General features: G+C 29.1%; 1 long non-coding RNA gene across 2 annotated transcripts in view; it reads left to right on the forward strand.

Moving 5' to 3' along the window:
* The first annotated feature begins 18,025 nt into the window (after window positions 1–18,025).
* The window catches only part of LOC124419783, a 34,737-nt gene continuing 25,584 nt past the window's right edge, over window positions 18,026–27,178 (forward strand). The window contains exon 1 of one of the 2 annotated variants that reach the window (XR_006940808.1): window positions 18,026–18,219. This is a non-coding gene — a long non-coding RNA (uncharacterized LOC124419783). The remainder of the gene's footprint in view (window positions 18,220–27,178) is intronic. The other variant, XR_006940807.1, reaches the window with a different exon arrangement.

Raw genomic sequence — 27,178 nt, forward strand, 5'->3', positions numbered from 1 at the left:
AGTCTATAGTCTAGTCTATAGTCTAGTCTATAGTCTAGTCTATAGTCTAGTCTATAGTCTAGTCTATAGTCTAGTCTATAGTCTAGTCTATAGTCTAGTCTATAGTCTAGTCTATAGTCTAGTCTATAGTCTAGTCTATAGTCTAGTCTATAGTCTAGTCTATAGTCTAGTCTATAGTCTAGTCTATAGTCTAGTCTATAGTCTAGTCTATAGTCTAGTCTATAGTCTAGTCTATAGTCTAGTCTATAGTCTAGTCTATAGTCTAGTCTATAGTCTAGTCTATAGTCTAGTCTATAGTCTAGTCTATAGTCTAGTCTATAGTCTAATCTATAGTCTAGTCTATAGTCTAGTCTATAGTCTAGTCTATAGTCTAGTCTATAGTCTAGTCTATAGTCTAGTCTATAGTCTAGTCTATAGTCTAGTCTATAGTCTAGTCTATAGTCTAGTCTATAATCTAGTCTATAGTCTAGTCTATAGTCTAGTCTATAGTCTAGTCTATAGTCTAGTCTATAGTCTAGTCTATAGTCTAGTCTATAGTCTAGTCTATAGTCTAGTCTATAGTCTAGTCTATAGTCTAGTCTATAGTCTAGTCTTTAGTCTAGTCTATAGTCTAGTCAATAGTCTAGTCTAGTCTATAGTCTAGTCTATAGTCTAGTCTATAGTCTAGTCTATAGTCTAGTCTATAGTCTAGTCTATAGTCTAGTCTATAGTCTAGTCTATATTCTAGTCTATAGTCTAGTCTATAGTCTAGTCTATAGTCTAGTCTATAGTCTAGTCTATAGTCTAGTCTATAGTCTAGTCAATAGTCTAGTCTAGTCTATAGTCTAGTCTATAGTCTAGTCTATAGTCTAGTCTATAGTCTAGTCTATAGTCTAGTCTATAGTCTAGTCTATAGTCTAGTCTATAGTCTAGTCTATAGTCTAGTCTATAGTCTAGTCTATAGTCTAGTCTATAGTCTAGTCTATAGTTTAGTCCATAGTCTAGTCTATAGTCTAGTCTATAGTCTAGTCTATAGTTTAGTCTATAGTCTAGTCTATAGTCTAGTCTATAGTCTAGTCTATAGTCTAGTCTATAGTCTAGTCTATAGTCTAGTCTATAGTCTAGTCTATAGTCTAGTCTAAAGTCTAGTCTATAGTCTAGTCTATAGTCTAGTCTATAGTCTAGTCTATAGTCTAGTCTATAGTCTAGTCTATAGTCTAGTCTATAGTCTAGTCTATAGTCTAGTCTATAGTCTAGTCTATAGTCTAGTCTATAGTCCAGTCTATATTCTAGTCTATAGTCTAGTCTATAGTCTAGTCTATAGTCTAGTCTATAGTCTAGTCTATAGTCTAGTCTAAAGTCTAGTCTATAGTCTAGTCTATAGTCTAGTCTATAGTCTAGTCTATAGTCTAGTCTATAGTCTAATCTATAGTCTAGTCTATAGTCTAGTCTATTGTCTAGTCTATGGTCTAGTTTATAGTCTAGTCTATAGTCTAGTCTATAGTCTAGTCTATAGTCTAGTCTATAGTCTGGTCTATAGTCTAGTCTATAGTCTAGTCTATAGTCTAGTCTATAGTCTAGTCTATAGTCTAGTCTATAGTCTAGTCTATAGTCTAGTCTATAGTCTAGTCTATAGTCTAGTCCATAGTCTAGTCTATAGTCTAGTCTATAGTCTAGTCTATAGTTTAGTCTATAGTCTAGTATATAGTCTAGTCTATAGTCTAGTCTATAGTCTAGTCTATAGTCTAGTCTATAGTCTAGTCTATAGTCTAGTCTATAGTCTAGTCTATAGTCTAGTCTATAGTCTAGTCTATAGTCTAGTCTATAGTCTAGTCTATAGTCTAGTCTATAGTCTAGTCTATAGTCTAGTCTATAGTCTAGTCTATAGTCTAGTCTATAGTCTAGTCTATAGTCTAGTCTATAGTCTAGTCTATAGTCTAGTCTATAGTCTGGTCTATAGTATAGTCTATAGTCTAGTCTATAGTCTAGTCTATAGTCTAGTCTATAGTCTAGTTTATAGTCTAGCCTATAGTCTAGTCTACAGTCTAGTCTATAGTCTAGTCTATAGTCTAGTCTATAGTCTAGTCTATAGTCTAGTCTATAGTCTAGTCTATAGTCTAGTCTATAGTCTAGTCTATAGTCTAGTCTATAGTCTAGTCTATAGTCTAGTCTGCAGTCTAGTCTGCAGTCTACTCTATAGTCTAGTCTATAGTTTAGTCTATAGTCTAGTATATAGTCTAGTCTATAGTCTAGTCTATAGTCTAGTCTATAGTCTAGTCTATAGTCTAGTCTATAGTCTAGTCTATAGTCTAGTCTATAGTCTAGTCTATAGTCTAGTCTATAGTCTAGTCTATAGTCTAGTCTATAGTCTAGTCTATAGTCTAGTCTATAGTCTAGTCTATAGTCTAGTCTATAGTCTAGTCTATAGTCTAGTCTATAGTCTAGTCTATAGTCTGGTCTATAGTCTAGTCTATAGTCTAATCTATAGTCTAGCCTATAATCTAGTCTATCGTCTAGTCTATGGTCTAGTTTATAGTCTAGTCTATAGTCTAGTCTATAGTCTAGTCTATAGTCTAGTCTATAGTCTGGTCTATAGTCTAGTCTATAGTCTAGTCTATAGTCTAGTCTATAGTCTAGTCTATAGTCTAGTCTATAGTCTAGTCTATAGTCTAGTCCATAGTCTAGTCTATAGTCTAGTCTATAGTCTAGTCTATAGTCTAGTCTATAGTCTAGTCTATAGTCTAGTCTATAGTCTAGTCTATAGTCCAGTCTATAGTCTAGTCTATAGTCTAGTCTATAGTCTAGTCTATAGTCGAGTCTATAGTCTAGTCTATAGTCTAGTCTATAGTCTAGTCTATAGTCTAGTCTATAGTCTAGTCTATAGTCTAGTCTATAGTCTAGTCTATAGTCTAGTCTATAGTCTAGTCTATAGTCTAGTCTATAGTCTAGTCTATAGTCTAGTCTATAGTCTAGTCTATAGTCTAGACTATAATCTAGTCTATAGTTTAGTCTATAGTCTAGTCTATAGTCTAGTCTATAGTCTAGTCTATAGTCTAGTCTATAGTCTAGTCTATAGTCTAGTCTATAGTCTAGTCTATAGTCTAGTCTATAGTCTAGTCTATAGTCTAGTCTATAGTCTAGTATATAGTCTAGTCTATAGTCTAGTCTATAGTCTAGTCTATAGTCTAGTCTATAGTCTAGTCTATAGTCTAGTCTATAGTCTAGTCTATAGTCTAGTCTATAGTCTAGTCCATAGTCTAGTCTATAGTCTAGTCTATAGTCTAGTCTATAGTCTAGTCTATAGTCTAGCCTATAGTCTAGTCTATAGTCTAGTCTATAGTCTAGTCTATAGTCTAGTCTATAGTCTAGTCTATAGTCTAGTCTATAGTCTAGTCTATAGTCTAGTCTATAGTCTAGTCTATAGTCTAGTCTATAGTCTAGTCTATAGTCTAGTCTATAGTCTAGTCTATAGTCTAGTCTATAGTCTAGTCTATAGTCTAGCCTATAGTCTAGTCTATAGTCTAGTCTATAGTCTAGTCTATAGTCTAGTCTATTGACTAGTCTATAGTCTAGTCTATAGTCTAGTCTATAGTCTAGTCTATAGTCTAGTCTATAGTCTAGTCTATAGTCTAGTCTATTGTCTAGTCTATAGTCTAGTCTATAGTCTAGTCTATAGTCTAGTCTATAGTCTAGTCTATAGTCTAGTCTATAGTCTAGTCTATAGTCTATAGTCTAGTCTATAGTCTAGTCTACAGTCTTTTTCGCTTAACTACGCATATATCGAAGCTCGACTTGAATTTATATCTAATCTCTTATCAAATTCTTCTTGTATCTTTGAAATATTCATTATCTAAAGTATTCACTCTTTACTTAAAATTTTAATTACACTTTAGAGACCACTTTACTATTAAAAATTTTCATTTGCCTTTAATAGTCACACATACCCCAAAACTCAAAACGAGAAGAAGAGATCATTTTTATCTTATTTGCAACACTTCTTGTGCAGTACATGCACACTTACATACGGGCGTTACGAAAGACATGAAAAGCCCCTAAGGTGAACGAGCAACTATTGTTTTACTTAACATGCATGAGTTGCAGCTGCAGATGTTAGTTTCAGAAACAAAGTTTTAGGTTCCTTGTTTTTTTATCCTTGCATACACATACACACAAATAGATGGTTACAAAAAACGAAAAAGTTATAGTTTATGTAAAATATTTTGAGGTTTTAATTGTGCGTTTCAGTGTAAAAAGAAGAAGGGGTACAAAGGGAAAAAAACGAAGTAAATACAAAATTTTGTGTGTAAAAATTAAAATAACATGTTGGGGCAAGAGAAGTGTAAAAACAAAAGTTTTTAAATGAAACATTAAACCATCAAAAAATAGAACAAAATACAGCAAACCATTTTAGAAACCACTAGTCTTTTGCTTGTTCTTTCTGTTTTTTTTTTTTTTTTTTTGGAGGAGGTTTTGTAGAATCTAAGACAAATCCCTTTGAAGCCATGGTTGGCTTAAAGTGCTACATAAAATCTAATGTGGTTGAAAATGTATATAAAAGGGAACAAATAATATTTCAAAGTATTTGAAACTAAACAAAACCTCAACAAGGAAACTACTCTGTGAAGTATACAGACATTATGTGTAGGATCTCTGTGTGTGAGTGTGTTAAATATTTGTGTTCGTATTGGTTGCAATTGGCAAGGATATTATTCTCGCAGTTTTAGAAGGAGAGACATTGTCGTTAGATTAGACTATAGACTAGACTATAGACTAGACTATAGACTTGACTATAGACTAGACTATAGACTAGACTATAGACTAGACTATAGACTAGACTAGACTAGACTATAGACTAGACTATAGACTAGACTATATACTAGACTATAGACTAGACTATAGACTAGACTATAGACTAGACTATAGACTATGCTATAGACTATGCTATAGACTAGACTATAGACTAGACTATAGACTAGACTATAGACTATACTATAGACTGGACTATAGACTAGACTATAGACTAGAATATAGACTAGACTATAGACTATACTATAGACTAGACTAGACTATAGACTATACTATAGACTAGACTAGACTAGACTATAGACTATAGACTATAGACTATAGACTATAGACTATAGACTATAGACTATAGACTATAGACTATAGACTATAGACTATAGACTATAGACTATAGACTATAGACTATAGACTATAGACTATAGACTATAGACTATAGACTATAGACTATAGACTATAGACTATAGACTATAGACTATAGACTATAGACTATAGACTATAGACTATAGACTAGACTAGACTAGACTATAGACTAGAATATAGACTAGACTATAGACTAGACTATAGACTAGACTATAGACTAGACTATAGACTAAACTATAGACTAGACTATAGACTAGACTATAGACTAGACTATAGACTAGACTATAGACTAGACTATAGACTAGACTATAGACTAGACTATAGACTAGACTTTAGACTAGACTATAGACTAGACTATAGACTAGACTATAGACTAGACTATAGACTAGACTATAGACTAGACTATGGACTAGACTATAGACTAGACTATAGACTAGACTATAGACTAGACTATAGACTAGACTATAGACTGGACTATAGACTAGACTATAGACTAGACTATAGACTAAACTATAGACTAGATTATAGACTAGACTATAGACTAGACTATAGACTAGGCGATGGACTAGACTAGCTTATAGACTGGACTGTAGACTAGACTTTTTACTGAGCTATATACTAAACTTTTAACGGTACCGAGACTCTATACTTCGACTACAACATTATTGTTGAATAGGTACGTACACTCAGAACTACGGAATATTATGTTTGCTGTAGGAGTGTGTAAATGTTAGCTTTGTATTTACATAAGGAACAACTTAAAATAAATAATTATATAAATTTTTTTATTATTTTTCATAGTTGGAGTAAATTTTCTAACTAAAACTAAAATATGTTTTAACAAAAATTCATGCATACATAAAAATTGTTGTTATTAAAATCAAAAATTTAAACAAACATAATTTAGCATCGAGTTAAGTTTTCTACACGTACAAACATGGATTACATATGGTCTTCTTATTTGTGAAGATGGGGTCTGTGTGCGTATATGATAATGTTTAGAAGGAGATAGAAATATATAAGGATAATCAGATACACTTAAAAAAATAGGTTATGAAAGGATTATGTAAGCTTTAATATTTTTAAGATTTTGAACAAAAAAAATTTATTGTTTTAAGTAATTCCCCATTTGATAAAAGGAAGTAGTTTACTGTGCTCTATATATGTGAGACAAATTTCATAACAAATATTCTTATAATATAATGTCTCCCCATATATACTTTTTCGATTTCCATAAAATCTGCAATAGTTATTTCTTTAAGTGTTCACCAAAAAAACTTTAACAGCACTGAAATACATCTCTAACATGCTTATTCACTGCCAACACATACTACTGCAACATGAGTAGGTATTAATATTTGTAAAGGATATTTAGTTTTCATTTAGTTGTAGTACATGCATTTCTAATATTTACTTTTATTATAACAACAAACACATTATACACACATTTCGAGTATAGGAGGTTCCTATTTTTGAGAATATTCATACTAGGATCTTTATTTTTAATCAAATACGTTCAAATTTATAAACGTAACTCAATTCTTAATGTTTCTACGTTTATGTGTAAGGCTTGTTAATATAATTATCCTTTGCTATACTCATTTTACTTGAATTTAATGACTATGAAAGACAGACTATTTTGTGTAGTTAATTTACGAGAAAATTTACTACCAATTAGTGCAGTTTTATGTTATAATTTAGCTAAAAGGGTTTATTTTAAATGCTGCTTAGAATAAATGCAAAAAAAGAACTTAATTAATTTTGAAAAATTTTAATATTTTCAAAATAATTATTTTATTAGTTTAATGATTTATGTACTTCATTAACATTTCATAAAGCTAAGATAGTAATTAGTTGTAAATCAAATAAATTCTACACAGTTTAATCTGTTTTCCTTTATTCTATAAAAAAGAAATACTTAAACACAATTCAAATTCGAAACACGTCATCGATCTGTGATCATAAGTTTGCCGTAGTAGTCCCGTTGGGAAATTACAGGTGCCAAGTCAATCTCAAGTAAAGTCATTCCCACCCCTATAATGGAGAAGGCAATAATTGCTTAGAGCCGATAGAAGGGGCGGACAGAACATCAGATGAAAACACCCTATGCATTCCTGGACATCTTAAAGTCGCCCCGTGGCTTATGTTGATGGGGAAAGAGCACCTTGAACTCACACTTCTATATTTAACTAACAGTGGTCACAAGGACCTACTGTGATAAGTTGAGCATGTTTAGAGTAAAATCCAACACACTCATCTATGAAAGATAGATGAGTTTAAGGTATTACAACTTTAGAACGTCTCAACCAACTCCACCGTCACCTCAACCATCACTCTATTCTTTCTTTCGACATCTCAACAGATACAACTCGGAATCGCTCTAGTCCAATACAAGTATCCGATGGTACACCTAATGTCAACACATACCAAATCTTTGTATTATCTGCTAAATTCCAACATATTATTAATCCACAGGCTTGTCCAAAAATTTATATTTCATCATGTACCTATCAATCTTTTAACCAAGCACGATCACTACGTGGATCCCACATGAACCTCAACTGGCTACAAGTAGTAGCAAATTATAAAGTGCTCTGGTTTCAACCCATGTTAAATCATTACAACTAAAGACCGAGGATATCATTGTCATCGCCAGTTTATAGTTTCTGTAGACTAAAAATGGGTACTGATAGGGGTACTTTACCCCGAGATTGCTATACACCAAGATGTGGATCATTCATCAAGGAAACATGCCCCGGGGAGGAGATTTAGTGTCACTCTTATCCTGGATAGAATTGCTTGTAACTTTGGTGTATGTTGTATTTTTGATTCACTTAAAAACTGTTTTCTGGATAGCCGATCTTCCCTCGGACGCTGGGTGTATGATTTTGACGTTCTTGAACACTATGACTTTTTTGTGTGAATCATGATGTCCATAGAGACAAGACTGCAGTCTAGTCTATGGACAAGTCTGTAGTCTACTCTATGGACAAGACTGTAGTCTAGTCTATGGACAAGACTGTAGTCTTATCTATAGACAAGACTGTAGTCTAGTCTATGGACAAGACTGCAGTCTAGTCTATGGACAAGACTGTAGTCTAGTCTATGGACAAGACTGTAGTCTAGTCTATGGACAAGACTGTATTCTAGTCTATAGACAAGGCTGTAGTCTAGTCTATAGACAAGACTCTAGTCTATAGACAAGACTGTAGTCTAGTCTATAGACAAGACTGTAGTCTAGTCTATAGACAAGACTGTAGTCTATTCTATAGACAAGACTGTAGTCTAGTCTATAGACAAGACTGTAGTTTAGTCTATAGGCAAGACTGTAGTTTAGTCTATAGACAAGACTGTAGTCTTTTCTATAGACATGACTGTAGTCTAGTCTATAGACAAGACTGTTGTCTAGTTCAGACTGGCCTTTACAATGTAAATGGGAAAACTAAAGATAGCGTTATATAGAATAAAGTAGATATTTACTTTATGCCAATTTTACTTAAAGGAGACCCCAATGTGCGGACTTATCAATATAATGAACAGATTCTTCAAACCTATACAACAAAACTAGAAATAATAATTACTTCACACACTTCATTAACATTCACCCTAAAAAACAAATCTATAGTTTATTTACAAGTACTTGATCCTTTCTATCCCATTTAGGGATCGTCACACACACAATTACCACGTGTTGCTCACACTTTGGTGTTAAATTATGTCAAACATATGTGCATAATTGTTCAACCCATTAATGTATAAGAAGATCATATCAATTACCACAAGGTGATAAAATGACTTTAATAAAAAAAACCCTATTCTCAAATGGGATAACCCGTTTAGAGAAAATTTTTCAAAAACAACCCTTAATATAAACAAACAAAAATGATCAAGATTAAAGGTTAAATTAAAAAGGACAAGTGCAGCTTAAGTAAACAAAACAAGAAGATTTAATAAATTTTATAAAAATTATTAAAAAATCCTATTTTTAGTTTTTTTTTTATATTCAAGATCGATATTTAAATTGATTTAAAAATTTTAACAGCTGCTATATATGAATTTCTGTATATGAAAAGACTCGAAATAATCTTTTTAATAGAAATCTTATATTAAACTAGTAAAACTTCTGTTCGTTCCCAGGAAACTACTTTTTTTTTCCTTAAAAATGGTATTGGTATTAGAAAAAAATATTGAAGAAAATTATTAAGATTTTGAAGAATTTATACTTAACAAACTAGATTTTTACCCTTTTTTTAAATTAAAATAAAAATTTATTGTACTTTTCTAGAGATTAATTTAAAACCTAGTTTTCTTAGGGGTGAAAAAGGTGAAATTTATGTTGATCATTATTATAACAATAGACAAGATCATAGAGAGATCATACATATGAATAATAGACTGGTTTTTTTCTAAAATAAAAAACAAAAGATTAAGATTTTTTTATATTAATTTTCTATGATGAATTAGATAAAAATGAATGTTAGATATAAAATTTAAAACTGGTTGTTGTTTGTAATTTGAAAAAGAGTATTAGAATTTTATTTTGCACGATCATTTAGTTTGGATTAAAACGCGAACGTGTTAACATTAGAAAAAAATGGAATTTATAGAACGGTAGTGCAAAAAATAGTAAAACTCATTACAGTAAATTTGATTCAATTAAAAAATTTTAATTGTTTAAGAAATTTTGTAATCAAGATCATTTCGAAATTTTCTAAGTGAGTAGTTTTTAGAGAGTTATTTATTTTTTAAATAAAAAAAATATTTTATTTGTTACATGGAAATGGAAAAATTTTCTTTAAGTTGTATTTAAAAATATTAATTACTGTTTGTTACCATTGTTCAACAAATTAGCAGTAACCCAGAAAAAAATCGCTTAAAGACCCAAGTAAAAAAATCTATATATATATATAAAAAAATTAACACAAAAAAAAGGTTACAAGGTTAAATAGCTTAAACGTCCTTCGCTGATTTAATTTTTTTCCTCCATTTTACATTTTTTTCTATTTACAAACAAATATTTTTATATCTTAGCATTACAAAAAAAAAACTCTACTGTAGAGTAAAATATCAACGACACAAATACAAAAAAAATGTTTTCAAATCTCACTAACAAAAAAAATATATACATATATCCTTCGTTGATATATATATTTTTTTCCAACGCTTTTCAAATCCTTATCATGTGTTGTTTTGTCTGGGTTAACAATTTTTTTGCAAATTCCTAGTTTGTTGTTGTAGAGTTTTTATTTTGCATTTTTTGTTTTTCTATTCGTTTCGTTTATATTTTTATAGTGTCCTTTTGCCAAAGCTTAGACAGTAAAAAAATCCTATAGATTATTTGTGTATGTGTGTGTAAGCTAAAAAATATAAACTTTTTTCTCTAACAATTAAATATAATTTTTTTTAATTGATATTAAATAAATCAATAAAAAGTGCTATGAAATTGCTGCAAATTTATATTAAATTGTTTTGTTAGTGGTGAAAGGAACAAAAAAAAAAACAGTTGTACCTACAAATCATTTTTTGTCTTTATACAGACGAAGTTTAGAAAATCTATTAGAATAAATGACCATTATTTGGTACATCGAAATCCTTAAACATATTATAAATTAAAAAACGTAAATATCACTGGCCCGCCTTAAAGTATACCAATCACTTTCTGAGTCGGTTTAGCTATGTCCGTCTGTCCGTCCGTCCGTCAGTCTGTGTGTCCATGTAATTTTCATAATTCGATTAAATTTGACACTTAGTAATTTCTTGGTTCAAGGACGAACGCTATTAAAAATGTTTGAAATCGGTCCATTATTTCGCCTAGCCACTATACAACCGTACCCCCCGAATCGGGCCTTTAGGTTCATAATTACGTTAAATGTTCTATTATATCAACAAAAATCTACAAAACTTAGCTTAATAGAACGATAAATGACACTACTAATTTTTATAGTGACCGGCCTCATTTGACTCTAGCCCCCATACAAACTCCTCTCAGAAAATGTCTTTAGGTGTTGAGGGGAATTACCTGCCTGACGATGTTTCAAACGACTCTCTTTTTGTTTTGATGTCTGTCGGTCAATTTCTTGATTTCAATTTTTAAAGAAGAATATATATATTATACTCTAGTTTAAAGCCGACAACATGGGCTTTCAGACGATATCAATAATTACGTTTTTCAATCTGAAATATAAGCGAAGAATTTCTAAGGCCAGATTCAACACAACTCGATTATTTTAAAAAAGCGTACCTTAGTCTCTTGGGTAAAAATTTGTCGGCCAGTGTTAAAGAATTAAACATTATTATAAAGTACTGAAATTTTATTGTTTAAAATTGGATCGAAGATGTTTTTACATCTAAATGAGTCCAGTCGCCTTGGGTTGGTTTAGAGGTTATGATTCTAGTCTGTTTGATTGGAGGGGGTGGGTTCGATTGTCACATGGGGCACTTGCCCGATAGATAAAGGCCCGCATATATCTCTTGGAATTTAGTATACGTACATCATCCTTTCAAACTAACTAAATAACTAACTAACTATCTTACTAACTAACTAACTAACTAACTAACTAAGTAACAAATAACTAAATAACTAAATAACTAAATAACTAAATAACTAAATAACTAAATAACTAAATAACTAAATAACTAAATAACTAAATAACTAAATAACTAAATAACTAAATAACTAAATAACTAAATAACTAAATAACTAAATAACTAAATAACTAAATAACTAAATAACTAAATAACTAAATAACTAAATAACTAAATAACTAAATAACTAAATAACTAAATAACTAAATAACTAAATAACTAACTAACTTTTTGTCATTTCCTACTGAATTCTATTAACAGGTGTCAGGATGAACATAAAGTGACAAATAACTTGTGTTATTGCTTCAGTAAAATAATTATTTGCAAATGTTGCAAATATTTATTATTGTTTTTCGTAAATATTTAATTATATTTATATAAGAAAAATCCTGAAATTTTTTCAATAAAGAATTTATGAATTTGAGTACTTGGTTTTACGAAGTTCGTGATAGGTGCTATTTTAGTAAAATAATTCTTCGCTTTATGAATTTTTTTGTTTGATTTTGAATTTAATTTTTTTTGGGTATATTAAATTTAAAAAAGGACACAATAACTTTTAACTATTTTTTGTAACAAATTTTCTTGAAAATTTCCTTTCCTTTTTTAAACCTGACGAATTGAAATAAATCAATAAATATTATTTTGAAGTAGACGTTCTCAGCCTCATTTGGTATTAATATTAATACCAACTTTATTATTATAAATTAGTAATTCCATCTTTAGAAATCATATGTCCTTTAAACTTTAAAGTCCTTTTGCAGGAGCATAAGAGCTGATTATGAAAAACTGAGTACACAGAGTTAATACTAATGGTCCACAATTTCCAGTACATATAGATCTTTTAATGTGTGAAAATGACTGTGGCTTGGAGTAATTCATATATTTAAGATTGCTTTGTATTCTAGAGGTGCTTTATTTTCAAGCAGTGAATCCTAAAGTATAGTTACTATTCATTAAAAATAAAAATGGGAAATATGTAAGTGGTAGGCATTGCATATTGTTTAAAAATAATAGCTTTTAATAAATATCCAGCATCAATTCTGTTTCATAATCTTTCTGTCTTGTCCGAAATCATTTGATACAATTTACGTTTTTTTAAGCAAAACTTTCTTAAAAAATTAATACTTAATAGAATATATTTATCTTTAATTTCCTAGTTTTAATTTATTTCAATTTAATTAAACTTCCTGCCTTTTCTACAAAATCATTTTTTTTAATTTTCATTATACGAAAAACTCTTTCTTTTCATTATAATTGCAAAAAAACTTTTCTTATTAAAATAAAATATGCAATTTTTAAAATATTAATATTATTCAAAAATATTATAAAAGTTTTCCTTTTGATCCTTTCAAATCCCTACATCCATCAATGGCTTAAACAAGAAAAAACAACGGAAAACTTCATATCCTGACATTCAGTCTCCTATCTCGTTCCTCTAACCACACAGCGTTCAGTATACACACACTATATGAAGGAAATAAAAAACAACAACAGCAACAATTTTTAACTACGTTTTCTATTGGCTTAAGACTAGGAGATATAATAAAACTATGGGAAAAAAATAAAACAGAAAGTGCAAAAAAAGCAAAAAAAATGAAATGTGCATATAAATGCAATTTTTCAACACTTGGATAAGATCCAAATGCAAAAAAAATATGAAAAGAGAATGCACATTTTTTTCTACTTATATATAAAAATAAAAAGGAATGAGACTAGAGAGAAGAGAACTGGTCAAAAGCAACAAAAATTATAAAAATAGACTGCTACGACCTAATGTGGAAGCCCACGCACTAAAAAGAGTTATATATAATGTTAGGAATCTAACAGAGGAGAACAACCTTAAGATGGTCAGTTGTTACTTAGATAGTTATTTAGTTAGGTAGTTAGTTAGTTAGTTAGTTAGATAGATGGATAGATAGATAGATAGATAGATAGATAGATAGATAGATAGATAGATAGATAGATAGATAGATAGATAGATAGATAGATAGATAGATAGATAGATAGATAGATAGATAGATAGATAGATAGATAGATAGATAGATAGATAGATAGATAGATAGATAGATAGATAGTTAGTTAGTTAGTTAGTTAGTTAGTTAGTTAGTTAGTTAGTTAGTTAGTTATTTAGTTAGTTAGTTAGTTAGTTAGTTAGTTAGTTAGTTAGTTAGTTAGTTAGTTAGTTAGTTAGTTAGTTAGTTAGTTAGTTAGTTAGTTAGCTAGTTAGTTAGTTAGTTAGGTTATTAGTTATTTAGTTAGTTAGTTAGTTAGTTAGTTAGTTAGTTAGTTAGTTAGTTAGTTAGTTAGTTAGTTATTCAGTTATTCAGTTATTCAGTTCTTTAGTTATTTAGTTATTTAGTTTTTTAGTTATTTAGTTATTTAGTTATTTAGTTATTTAGTTATTTAGTTATTTAGTTATTTAGTTATTTAGTTATTTAGTTGTTTAGTTATTTAGTTATTTAGTTATTTAGTTATTTAGTTATTTAGTTATTTAGTTATTTAGTTATTTAGTTATTTATTTATTTATTTATTTATTTATTTATTTATTTATTTATTTATTTATTTATTTATTTATTTAGTTATTTAGTTATTTAGTTATTTAGTTATTTAGTTATTTAGTTATTTAGTTATTTAGTTATTTAGTTATTTAGTTATTTAGTTATTTAGTTATTTAGTTATTTAGTTATTTAGTTATTTAGTTATTTAGTTATTTAGTTATTTAGTTATTTAGTTATTTAGTTATTTAGTTATTTAGTTATTTAGTTATTTAGTTAGTTAGTTAGTTAGTTAGTTAGTTAGTTAGTTAGTTAGTTAGTTAGTTAGTTAGTTAGTTAGTTAGTTAGTTAGTTAGTTAGTTAGTTAGTTAGTTAGTTAGTTAGTTAGTAAGTTAGTTAGTTAGTTAGTTAGTTAGTTAGTTAGTTAGTTGGTTAGTTAGTTAGTTAGAATACGATTAGATTAGTAAGAATACGATTCAAAATAGTATTCAAATATTCATAATTTAGCAATTTTAGATTGTTCTTACCAGTTCTAATATTAAAATGCATTTGGGTGTGGCATTCACTTTGCCAAAACTACACACACACTTGTGCATGCTGCATTAGTTTTTCGTTAGCACTATACCTATGTAAAAATATAGAGGATTTTAAGACCAAAATACAAAAACTACGAATTGCATATACGATGCAAACTCTTGCATACAATCCAACACACACTTATATGCATTCCTAACTACAAACAAACATAGTCTGTCTGTTGACTAGATACATAGAGATAAAGATGTGAGTATACTAGATAGACGTGTGTTTAATTTCACATGTATTGTCTATATAACTACAACACATACATATATAAGAGATACTTTAGCTAGATAGATGTTAAGCTTGACTATGGTCCCGTACCCTTTCATATGCACATAAAAAAGAAAAACATGCAACATGCCTTGCATCATGTGCATTCCGTGTATGTATGAATGTTATCAAATAAGAGCACCATAGATAGACAGTCCTATAAAATACAACAACAGTTATAAAACCAGAATTGCAATTTATAGTTAGAGTCCTGTCCTTAAAAATAGTGTACATATGTATGTAGTACATATATATTAAATCCCAGAGTTTGAGTAAGAAAAATCTTTGAGTGAAAGGGAAAAAAATTAAGTTTCTACTCTGCTACAATAGAATAGAATATCATAAAGTATGGGTATGAGTGTGTGGGTGTGTTGTATGTATATATATATTTAGTGCGTTTTATATTCTATACTGGTATAGTTAGGTAACCTCTTTTTATATTCACAATCTAACAGAAAAATTTAAAGAGCAAAAACAAAATTTTGCACAGAGTTTATGAGTTCAGCACATAAAAACAACTATTGCAATAAACAATATCAGCGCTTACTACCATTACACACGCCCAAATTACGATGGTAATTTAGTAAGTTCTTTGATAACTTAAATCTATATTTTATGTAACATATTTGTAACTGCCCTTAGGTGGCAGTTCACTATTGATAGTTTTTATAATACACTTTAATTCTTTAGCTGATTTATTTCCAGGATATACGAATGGACACTTTTGTCAGTCCACCCATTTTTTCCTTAATATGTATAGTATATATTAAAACTTGAGATTTTTAGCTATTATAGTTTCCCAGATGAAAGTATGAAATGGGAAGTCTCCCGTCCACAATTGCTGTTTTATGTTTGTCCTTAATATTCATATAAAGGACTAACATATTTTAGAGTCCCATATATTCGAACTTCTTATATATATTATATATATATATATTATATATATATATATATATATATATATATATATTAATATATATATATATACATATATAATATATATATATATATATATATATATAATTATATAATATATTATATATTATATATATATAATATATATATATATATATATATATATATTATATATATATATATATTATATACTATATATATATATTATATATATATTATATATTATAGTATATATATATATATATATATATATATATATATATATATATACTATATATATTATTATATATATATATATGTGAACTTCCTAGGTAGATGCTACTCCTGCCAGTGCAACTCTGCCAATCATTCCTTAAATGATAAAAGAAGTGTCAAGGATTTGAGGTCTCTAACTTTAATAGTTTTATGGATATAAGAAATTAAGTATTTAGTCAAATTGGAAACTTTGGCTTTTAAAGTTACAGAGATATATAAATTTTAGAATTTTGTTCAAGTTCAAATACATATACGACTTTTAATATTCATTTTGTATGTGGGCGTGGCACATAATGTTTTTAAATTATATGCAGATACTGTGGTCGATGGGTTATAGTCTATATTATTGAAATCAACACCCACACACACACCTTTAAAACGATTCATCTAGAGCACCTGAACCTTACTGGGCGTATGGTGGGTTTGAACTATTACATAGTGTAGAACTTCTCCTGTTCTCAACAAGTTATCATCTATATTGTATCTCCAGAACTGCCGAAATCATAGTAGGCCACACATTGTAAACTCAGCGACAGCTGTACATAGTTTACCTTCGTTCGGAAATGGCCCGAGTCAAAGTGGACCATATATTGTTAACTTAGAGACAGCTTTAACAACAAATTATCTTGCCCAATATTCCTAAGTTATTTCTATAATAAGTCTCTTAATCTCACTTAGAGATTCTGATAAAGAAGCGATTGAATTAAGTAGAATAGAGTTGATTTCGGATGACTAGAATATAGCCAAATAGAATAGAATCAATCAAAATTCAGCTACTTGAAATCCACAAGAATATAGGCGCATTGAACGGAATCGATAAGGAAACGAATATAAAGAATCAGTTGGAATCTGCTATAATACTAAGAGTAGATAATATCCAAACTGGGAAGGAGTAAAATGAAATCGTTAAAATTTCAATTTCAAATCTTTTCTAAAAGAAAATATAGTCATATCTTCTTCTGGTTCTAAAACTATTTTGATACTCTCATAGAACTTTTCAGGTTATTCCAACAATAATAAAACTAGAGTTTGATACAACAACAGCAACATTAATAAAAAGTAAATATCCTGTACTGTACTTTATACTGTCTGCATATTAATGTTTGTATGTATGAATATTTTGTTGTATGCTCCCTATTTTGAGTTACCAATACGTACATACATACATATGTATATTACAACTAACTCATGCATAACACAACTCAAACTAACTGCTTACATTGAGCTGCTTTTTGTAGAATTTTCCAAAAAAGAACCAACAAAACAAAACGAGATGGAAAATAATACTAAAAAAAACTAATGCGCTAGAAAGAGAGACATTTATTAGAATTACCGTTATGTACAGCAGTATACAGCAACAACAAAACAGCAAACAAAGGAGCCACAACATAAGCAACAACAAAAACTATAGCAGCAATATTTTCACAAAAACAAAATTGTTTTGCACAATTTTCTCTGAATATTCTCTAGTCTAGCATTCGTATTGAGAAAATTTTGCATTCTCATACGAGTTTACACACTAAACACAAAAACGAATTCTCTCCTTAAACTTTGTTCAAGTTTTTATTCCCACCAAAATCATGGACACATAGAAACAACATCTACAAACGAGTGTATTACTCTATGTGTGCGTGTGTGTGTGTGTATGTGTCTGTGTTACATTTTGAGTTAAATTTATATATGTTTTTGGCTTAAGCCATCGTATATCCTGTGTGTAACGTGTATTCTTGTTGCCTTGTTGCTAAAACCATTGATTGTTGTATATACTCGTATTTAGGGTGTTTTGGTACTTTCTTCTGTGTTGTTCGCTGTGTGTGTTAAAGAAGAAAAGCCGTTTCTACTAAATCATTCTCCCAAGATTTTGTATGTAAGATTTACATTTTTTTGGGGGAGAAAAAATAAACGTATAATTTTGAAACAAAAAATAAGAAAAATCTTTAAAAAGAGTGTATACACTAAGTGAGTGAGAAAATATGTATGTGTATGTCTTTTTGACTTAAATATATACATGGGTGTGTGTGTGTGTGAAAAAATTGAAAAGATACTGAAAATAATATAAAAAAACCTTAAGATAAAATTAAAAGATAATAATAATTTTCATCTATAGATAAACATATGCTAAAAGAAAACTACAGCCATTAAAAAAGTCAAAAAATATATTTTAAAGATCTTTTCTGTAAGATATTTTTAAAATGTATTGCCGACGCTTAATAAAAACATCAAAATTTCATTAAATACTGCTGCTAAAATCGAATTATTATTATATTAATATATTTAATTTAAGGGTTAATTTTGATTTTTTGATGTCATTATAAATAGGAATTTTCTTTATATTAATTTCTTAATATATAATATAGTATATCATATGGTTACAAGAAAATTTCTCATATGTTGATATAATTTCTATACAATTTTGTGTCATTCTTATTTGTCTATAAGTTGACATGGATATTTTCATTAAACTTAAAACTTGCTTAACAAAATTGTTAAAATTTTAAAACTGTCGTCTGAAAGGTATTAACAAATGGGGTATCATATGAAAGAAAATGAAAATTTTTGATTTTTTTCACATTTGGTATAAAAAGGTGGGGGAAAATATTTTAATTTGAAAATAATTGCACGTTTTAGAAATGTCAATAACAAATGGAATGGAATGGACAAAAACGCGAATATAGAAAATAATAAAATACAAGATTCATTTAATCACATATAAATTAAATAAAAGTTGACTAATTTGTCAAAATAATCCGTATACTGTTCAAAAAACGGAAGCTGCGTTATAAATATTGGAGATTTTTACATTTACTAATGTGCTTTCGAAAGACCTTTTAAATGATATCACTGTCGCCCTACTCCAATAAACATTTATATCTTTGCATAATAAGTGTTTACAAAATGGACACGAATAACCCATTAAAAATCAATATTTGTGGTCCGAAATCTGCAAGATATATTCCTTGAAAAGTTGTTCTGCAGATAGCTAAACAAAACATATGTTTTTGAAGTGAATTCTGAAAGTATTTGTAAAGTTTTAATAAACTTAGTGTTAAAAAGCGCAACTTTCAATGACCGATAACATAAAAGTTTGACCTACCAACGCCGAACGGTTTGGGGACTTTAATACTTTAACCTAGTACTTTAAGTTATCTTGGGAATTTTTCACCCCCCAGACCATGATCCTAATTTGTTGCATAGTGTTATCGAGCTCTGAAGTTAAAAAAACTGCCTTTTTAAGGCGTTATAACAGAACCAAGAAAAATGTATGATGTCTGCGATCTGAAAGTCCACTTTGTCTTCGTTAAGATATCATGTCCTAAAACTTAAAAATTCATGGCTTTCCATTTATTCATGGTATTTATATGTTGTGAGGAGAGTACTATGCTTCGTTAATATTGTTTATAACGAACAAATATGTTGGATTTACAATTACCTGATGATATTCCATTCGATACAAAATCACTTTCGATTTAACAATATCTGTCTGTCCGTCTACGAATGATATATAATAAATTATAACATATTTTCAAATAACTCAAAAAATTTGTTCAATTATTTTTCTTTAAAATAAACGTGATGTATAAGGATTTAGATGAAAATATCTCAAAAATGGAAGATATGTTATGCATTTATGAAAAGTCTGAAAGAGTGAATTTTCAGAAAAAATTCCTTCCATCCTCTCTTAACTAATGTAAAAATTCGGTCTAGTCTTTTATGATAGATTAGTCTATTGATTACTTATCCCTATCATCACTATGTTTGGTTATTTTTTATCCTAAGGTTAAATTCACAGTTTTATACAAAAAATATTTTAGTCGACATAATAACTTTCGATTAAACTATAACCGAAGGAGGAGTTAATGTATTAATCAATTAACCATTGATTAGTTTATAGACTAGTCTATTTATTGTCATACACATCCCATGAAAATATTGAAAACTCGTTCTAAAAACTACTAGTTCTAGAACGAGTGAAAACAGAACCACTACAGATTCTTAAAAAACAGCCTTTGAACTAGTAGTTTCGTCATAACTTCTGGAACCCGTTCCTTAGAATATTGTTGTGGTTTTTAAATAGTTTTCAAGGAACTAGTTCTTTGAAACTAGTTATACATTGCTACTGCACTAGTTTAATAGAAAGAATACTAGTTCCTAAACAACTTTTTGGAATCAAGTGAAAAATATGTCAAAAAATTAAACATTTATTTTATTTTTTTACTAATTTTTATCGTAATAGAAAACGCGTTCAAATATATATTTTTGCATTCCACTGAACTACAAGATGTTAAAGAGCTCACTAATTCAATGGTACCGAGAGAAAGGAAAGATAGCTACTTGTAACGTATATCCTTAACAAAAAATATTATAAAAGATTAGAAGTGCGGAAGAATATATTAAATTTTACGTAAGATGTATGCAAGTTTTGTAAATAAAATTTGTAAAAATAGTAAAAATTCCTCAACAGTTTCTGAAAATTGCTTAATAATTTGAAACACATTTATAAGTTCTCTATAGCTTCCCTAGAACTAGTTCCGAGGTTGACAAATTCAAACAAAAATCATTGATTAAAGAACTAGTTCCAGAAGCGTTCCAAAGCACGAGTGTCGACTCCATAACGCTTAAAGATAATTTAATGAAATTTGGTACATCTTCCATTGTTCAAGTGGTTAAGATCGGTCCATTATTTCACCTACATACAACTAAACCTTGTATTCAAACTACAGGTCACAATATTTGAGATATTCTAATGAAATTTGGCACATGATCTTCTATGGTAACGGAGACGAAGATGAATTCGGTACATGATCTTCTATTATCCAAGGGATGAAGCCTTTTGAAAATGGTTAACATCGGTTTATTATTTCACCTAACCGCCATACAACTGAATCCGTCGAATAGGGCTTTTAGGTTCATAATTATATTTAATACTACAAAAATCTGAAAAACCAAGTTCTATACTAGAGTTTTACAGATTTAACATAACATATTTTGACCACTCCTGACTATGCCCCTCGAGGAACAATAAAGTCCAAATTCAAAATAAAAGCACGACACTGCGTCCTCTTTAAGCATGTACAATTTCCATTGAATCAGACACAACTTTTAGAAGTTAAGGTATATAATTATTTCCAGTTATTTTCAAATTATAATTAAAAAATTTCAATATTTCGAAAACGTGATGTAAAAAGTAGATATAGATTTTGTACTTAATTGTCTACAATTTGTTTAAATTTTTTCTTAAAGGATCTTATAAACTATAAATAAACCAAAAATAATTATTTTGGAATTCTAACAAAAATTTATTTGCAAGAAAAAAAATTTGTATTTAATTATTTAAAATTGTCTTCAAATACAAATATACATCTTTCAAAAATAAACTCTTTTCGATATTAAAAACTTTTATGTATTCTCTATCTCTGGAGATTTTAAGCAAATGCACTCTCTCAAATTGCTCTCTGCTAAAAACTCAAATAAAAAGAAAAACTGCCATGTTTTTCATTGTATTTTTTGTTCTATAAGGATTATACAAAAAAAGTTATCTTTACATGACATTAGCAACAAAAAATTTCAAAAAAAAGAGTATAAAATACAACTCCCTAACTCCCTCACAAATACATACTATGACAACTATAAGTGCTCCCTACCGCAACCATATATTAAAAGGACATGTGTTTTTGTTGTTTACATTTAATATGTTTTGGTATTGGTGAGTAAAATTCTCACTAATACACACATATACAATTATTAACTTATGTATATGTATTATTGATATGCCAACAAAAAAATGAAGAGAGAAAATTTTACTTTTGTCACTCTTTATATCTCAATTTGTGACTAAATTCAAAAAAAAAAACTTCCAATTTTATTCCTTTTTCTATACGACTTTTTTTTATGTAGTGGCTTGTTTTTTGTTGTTGTTTATTAAGAAATCTAGTGGTTTGATGTTGATGTCACAAAAGGTGGCATTAGGCTGGTGAAATTATTGTCATTCGATTTTTAAAGAATTTTTGCGTAATGAGTATGTGTTGTTGTATTTGATTATTCAAACAAACAATAATTTGTTGTTTTAAATTTTTAATATGAATCGTTTTTGTTTCTTAATTGTTTAAATTAAATATATTTCCTGTTGTTTCTTTAAAATATTATCTATATGTGTATTTATTAATTGGCCGGAAGATATTATATGTTTATTAAAGCCTAAAGCTTCAAAAAAAAATGCAAATGTTTTAAAACACATATATACATAATTGCAAAATAATTTTTTTGTTATGATTTGTTTTTTTAAGCAAGTTTAATAATTTTTACAATAAAACCTTTAACTAAACATGGCCAGGCTAATAATATTAAATACATTTTTATCAAACAATAAATTTTAAAAATATTTTAATATCCTCAGCAATTAGTTGATTTCTTAAATACGCTCCAAAGTTTCATTGTCATTTCTACATGCATTTGAATTACTCCAAAGAATCTTAATGGTTGTACCCACCATTTTATTATTCCAAAGAGACTTGTATGATTTTTCCCCCAAAGTTTCAATTCAACCCATGTAGCTCTGAACGGTTTTGAATTTATTAGCTCCTTCCCCTCTAAAGCAAGTTTATTCGCTCTTACGTTCTGTTATAAAGTAAGACTTGCCTGTGGGAGAATATTTCTTCAAAGCTTTGCTGCAATCGAATATGGTTAGATTTAAACCTTAACAACTAATATTGCCCTCCCAAATTGTAAAATTTACTCATATAGTTATAGCTTGAAACTCTGTTTGGAAGCTAGTAATATACTAGTTAGACGGTAATATACTTTTGACTCTGGCTGTACTATATACAAACCAATTTTATTTCGAACTTTAAAGGCTTTGTGCAATACATATGCATATAGTTGAATGGAATTAACAACTTAATAAGTATTGATAAATAATCCAGAGACTAATCGATTCTAATCGGTAGACATAGATTCAAAGTCGGTTGAAATCGGTAAGAAGTAAGTCAATTAGAATCGACAATTCATTTGAAATTGATTAAAGTAGAGTCGACTACAATCGACTGAAATCAACTATATTAGAGAAGGGTAGAGTCGATTGGAATCAACTAGCTTAGAGTTCACTGAAATCGTTAAGGACTGAGTCTATTAGAATCTATGAGTCGATTGAAATCGGCTAGAGTAGAGTCGATATGAATCGATTAGAGTCAATTAGATTTTATTCAATTGGAATCGATGGGAACCATCTTGATTAGAGGCTATAGGAATCAACTACAATGGAATCGATTAAAGTTATTTGGAATCATCTAGAGTACAGGTAACTGGAGCCAACCACAGAATTAATAACAAACTCGATTAGAATCGACAAGATTAAAGGTAATAGGAATCGATAAGATTAGAGTTGATAAGAATCGATTATATTGGAGTGGATTGAAATCGACTAGATTATGGTCGACTGGTTTAGTGTCGATTGGAATAGACTAGGTCAGACAATCGACTAGATTAAATTCGATTGGAGCATTTAAGTCGGTTGTAGTTGACTAGATTAGTATTGACTGGAATAGACTTGAAAAGAGTCGATTGGAACCGACTACAGCAGAATATATTGGAATTGACAGTAAAATCTATTGAAATCGACTAGATTAAATGAATCGACTAGATTAGAGTCGATAGGAATCGACTAAATTAAAGTCGATAGGAATCGACAAGATTAGAGTTGATAGGTCTCGACAAGATTAGAGTCGATAGGACTCGAATAGATTAGGAATCGACTAGGTTAGATCCGATTGCAAACGAGGCGAGTAGATTTGATTGGGACTGGCTCGATCAAAGTATATAGAAATCAAATAGATAATATTTCATTGAAACGATAAGATAGACTAGATCTATAGAATTAGACTACATTCGAATCAATTGGAATTTATTGGATTAGAGTTGATTGGAATTCACTAGAGCTGAGTCAATTACAACCGACTACAGCAGAATCGGTTAGAGTTGTTAGCAAAGTCGTTTTGAATCGACTAGATTAGGATCGAGTAGATCGATAGGAATCGACTATGTTAGATTCGATTGGAATCAACTAGGTTAGAATATATTAAAATCGAGAAGAGTAGAGTCGATTGGGATAGTCTAGATCAAAATCTATAGAAATCAACTATAATCAACTAGATTATATTTGATTGGAATCGACAAGATAGACTAGATCTATAGGATTAAAATACATTGAATCGATTGGAATTGTCTAGATTAGAGTTGATTGAAATCCACTAGAGCTGAGTCGATTAGAACCGACTACAGCAGAATCGACTGAAATTGACAGCAAAGTCAATTGAAATCGACTAGCTTAGTGTCGATTAGAATAGACTTGATTAGAGTCGATTGGAATTGACTAGATTAGTTTTGATACTTAAACGACTGGAATTCAGTCGAGTCGCTTGAAATCGACTGAATTTTAGGCGATTGTGGTCGACTAGAACAAGTACTATTGGAATCAAATAGTTAAGGTTGACTTAAATTGAATATAATAAAGGTAATAGAATTGAGGTGGAATAGAATTATGGTTGTTAAGAAACTTACTCTAACCTGATCTGTTAGCAATACAACAGAAAAAAATTTCAAAAACTTCAATATTGTTAAAAGTTTTTTATTTGTTTATTTTCCTTCACTCATTCCATGAAACGACTAATGTAATCAACACATTTACAACCTCTAATGGCCAATTTAGTCAATTTGCCATTAAACAATATGAAAATTTTTCGTTTTTTTTTCTTTTCTAAATTTGTTATATTTTTATTTGACATTTGTTTAACGGAGAAAAAAATGCAAATATAAAACTGAATAAAATTTGCAAATGTTTCGTAAAATTCCCAGTATTTTCATTTTAGGTTTTTCACATGTTATTTCTAATACGCTTTGTTTATTTTGGTTCCGTTGCAGCTATTTTTTTTATTTGCAAATTCCCTTACAGTGTCATGTTTTGCATATTGACCATTGTGAATACAAAACAAAACATAGACAAAAAAAAGAAAAACTCAAATAAAATAGTGCATTTTTTGAAAATGACAGAACAAAACATTGAATATAACAACGTCCGAACAACGCCCTTAAATCAAACACCGTTTACAAACCGTAAAAATAACAAGAACTACTATACACGGACATGGATCAAAAAAAAAAAAAAAAAAAAAAAAACACAAAGTACTTGCATCCAATCAACCGTATGTAGCAGGAGTATGACAAAACATCTTTGTTCTTTATTAAAAAAAAAAACAAGTTTGCGATTTTGTTGGTTTTCAAATATTTTTTTTAATAACTTTGAAATATTGTTTTGTCGTTTCGCTTTTTGCAATTATTTTGTAATACTCAAAGTTGGCTAAAAAATACAAATTATTGTAGAATGTTTTCTGTTTACAAATCAACGATTGTTAGTAGTGAGAATAATTTGATCGTTTCATAGAAAATTTTGTTCATAGAGGTGTTAAATAGAAATTAATTACCACTGCTCTGCTATTGCCGAACAATTCCATTTTAGATCGCAAAATCTTCACTTTATGGGGAAAATGGTTTATGAACTAAATCTATCCATTAGGTTTTCATTTCTAGAAAAAAATCAATTGGATACGATCATGATATTGTCGATTAATTGATGACAACAAAAAAACCAATACACGACCATAATAGCCTTTGTTGGAATCAGCTAAAGTAGATTCCATTTGAATTTATTAGGATAAAAGCGATCAACTAGAATATAGTCGACCAAACCGAACTAGAACAGAGTCGTTCGAATTTAACTAGAGATAAGATGATTACATTTATTTAATTTAGAGTCGCTTCAAATCATCTAGACATGTTTCGACTGCAATAGATTAGAACAATTGAAATTAATTAGATTAGAAACAATGAAAAAAGGCTAAGTTGATTGTTTCACCAACTAATCAGAAATTCAGCAAAACTTGTATTAAAACAATAGTTTCTTTTATGCTTCAAAACACAACAATATAGTTTAAGTCTTTATAAAAATATTCATAGTATAATTTTAAACTAAAATTTCGAATTAAATTGTAGCTTCAACAAAAAGTGTTAGTAACTCCTACATACATACATTGTAGGCAAAATGGTAATTTTTTATGAAAATTAAAAGAAAAATAAAATTAAGCACTGTATTGTCAGAACCAGGCAAACTAGTTAAGGATGTATCTGAAACACACACACACATACGAACAGATATGACAATATATAAAAAACAATAACTACACACATCTACTAATATCTATACACATACACACACCCACACATAAACTAGAGCCTTCTAACGGATGTCTGAACTAAAGCAATTTTTGCATATCAAAGCAAATGAGAATTGCATTCATAATTTTTTGTTCTTTTTTTTCTCTATTTTACAGTGATGAATAAAATTTTGTTTTGAAAGGTTATAGAAATGTTGATAGAATAGGTTGGAATAAGGTCGAATAAAATTGACTAGATTAGATTCTGTTGAAATTTATTTCAATAGAGTGGAATCGGCAGGATTATCTATAATAGAATCATAATTGACTGAAATCGATTTGAATCATTAATAATAGAAGCGAATCGATTAGCAAATTTGCTTAATCGGCTGGATTATACTTGACTGGAACATAGTCGTTTGAAGTCCACTTGAATAGAGTCAATCATAATCGACTAGAATAGCGCTAGATAACTAGAATGAAATCGGCTGATATCGAATAGAATCGTACAGATTCTAGTGGAGTCGATTAGAATAGAGTCAATAGGAATCGAGTGGATTGTAGCAATTTAAATTAACTAGAATATAGTCGATTGAAATGGACTTAAATAAAATCAAATATATAGATTAAAATTGACTGGAACATCTGGAATAGAATCGTCTAAAGTCGAATAGAATCGAATAGAATTGGCAAAAGTATAATCGTTTGGTATCGACTTGAATTGAAATCTAA

The sequence above is a fragment of the Lucilia cuprina genome, chromosome 4 (genome assembly GCF_022045245.1).
Source record: "Lucilia cuprina isolate Lc7/37 chromosome 4, ASM2204524v1, whole genome shotgun sequence".
Classification (NCBI taxonomy): Eukaryota; Metazoa; Arthropoda; class Insecta; order Diptera; family Calliphoridae; genus Lucilia; species Lucilia cuprina.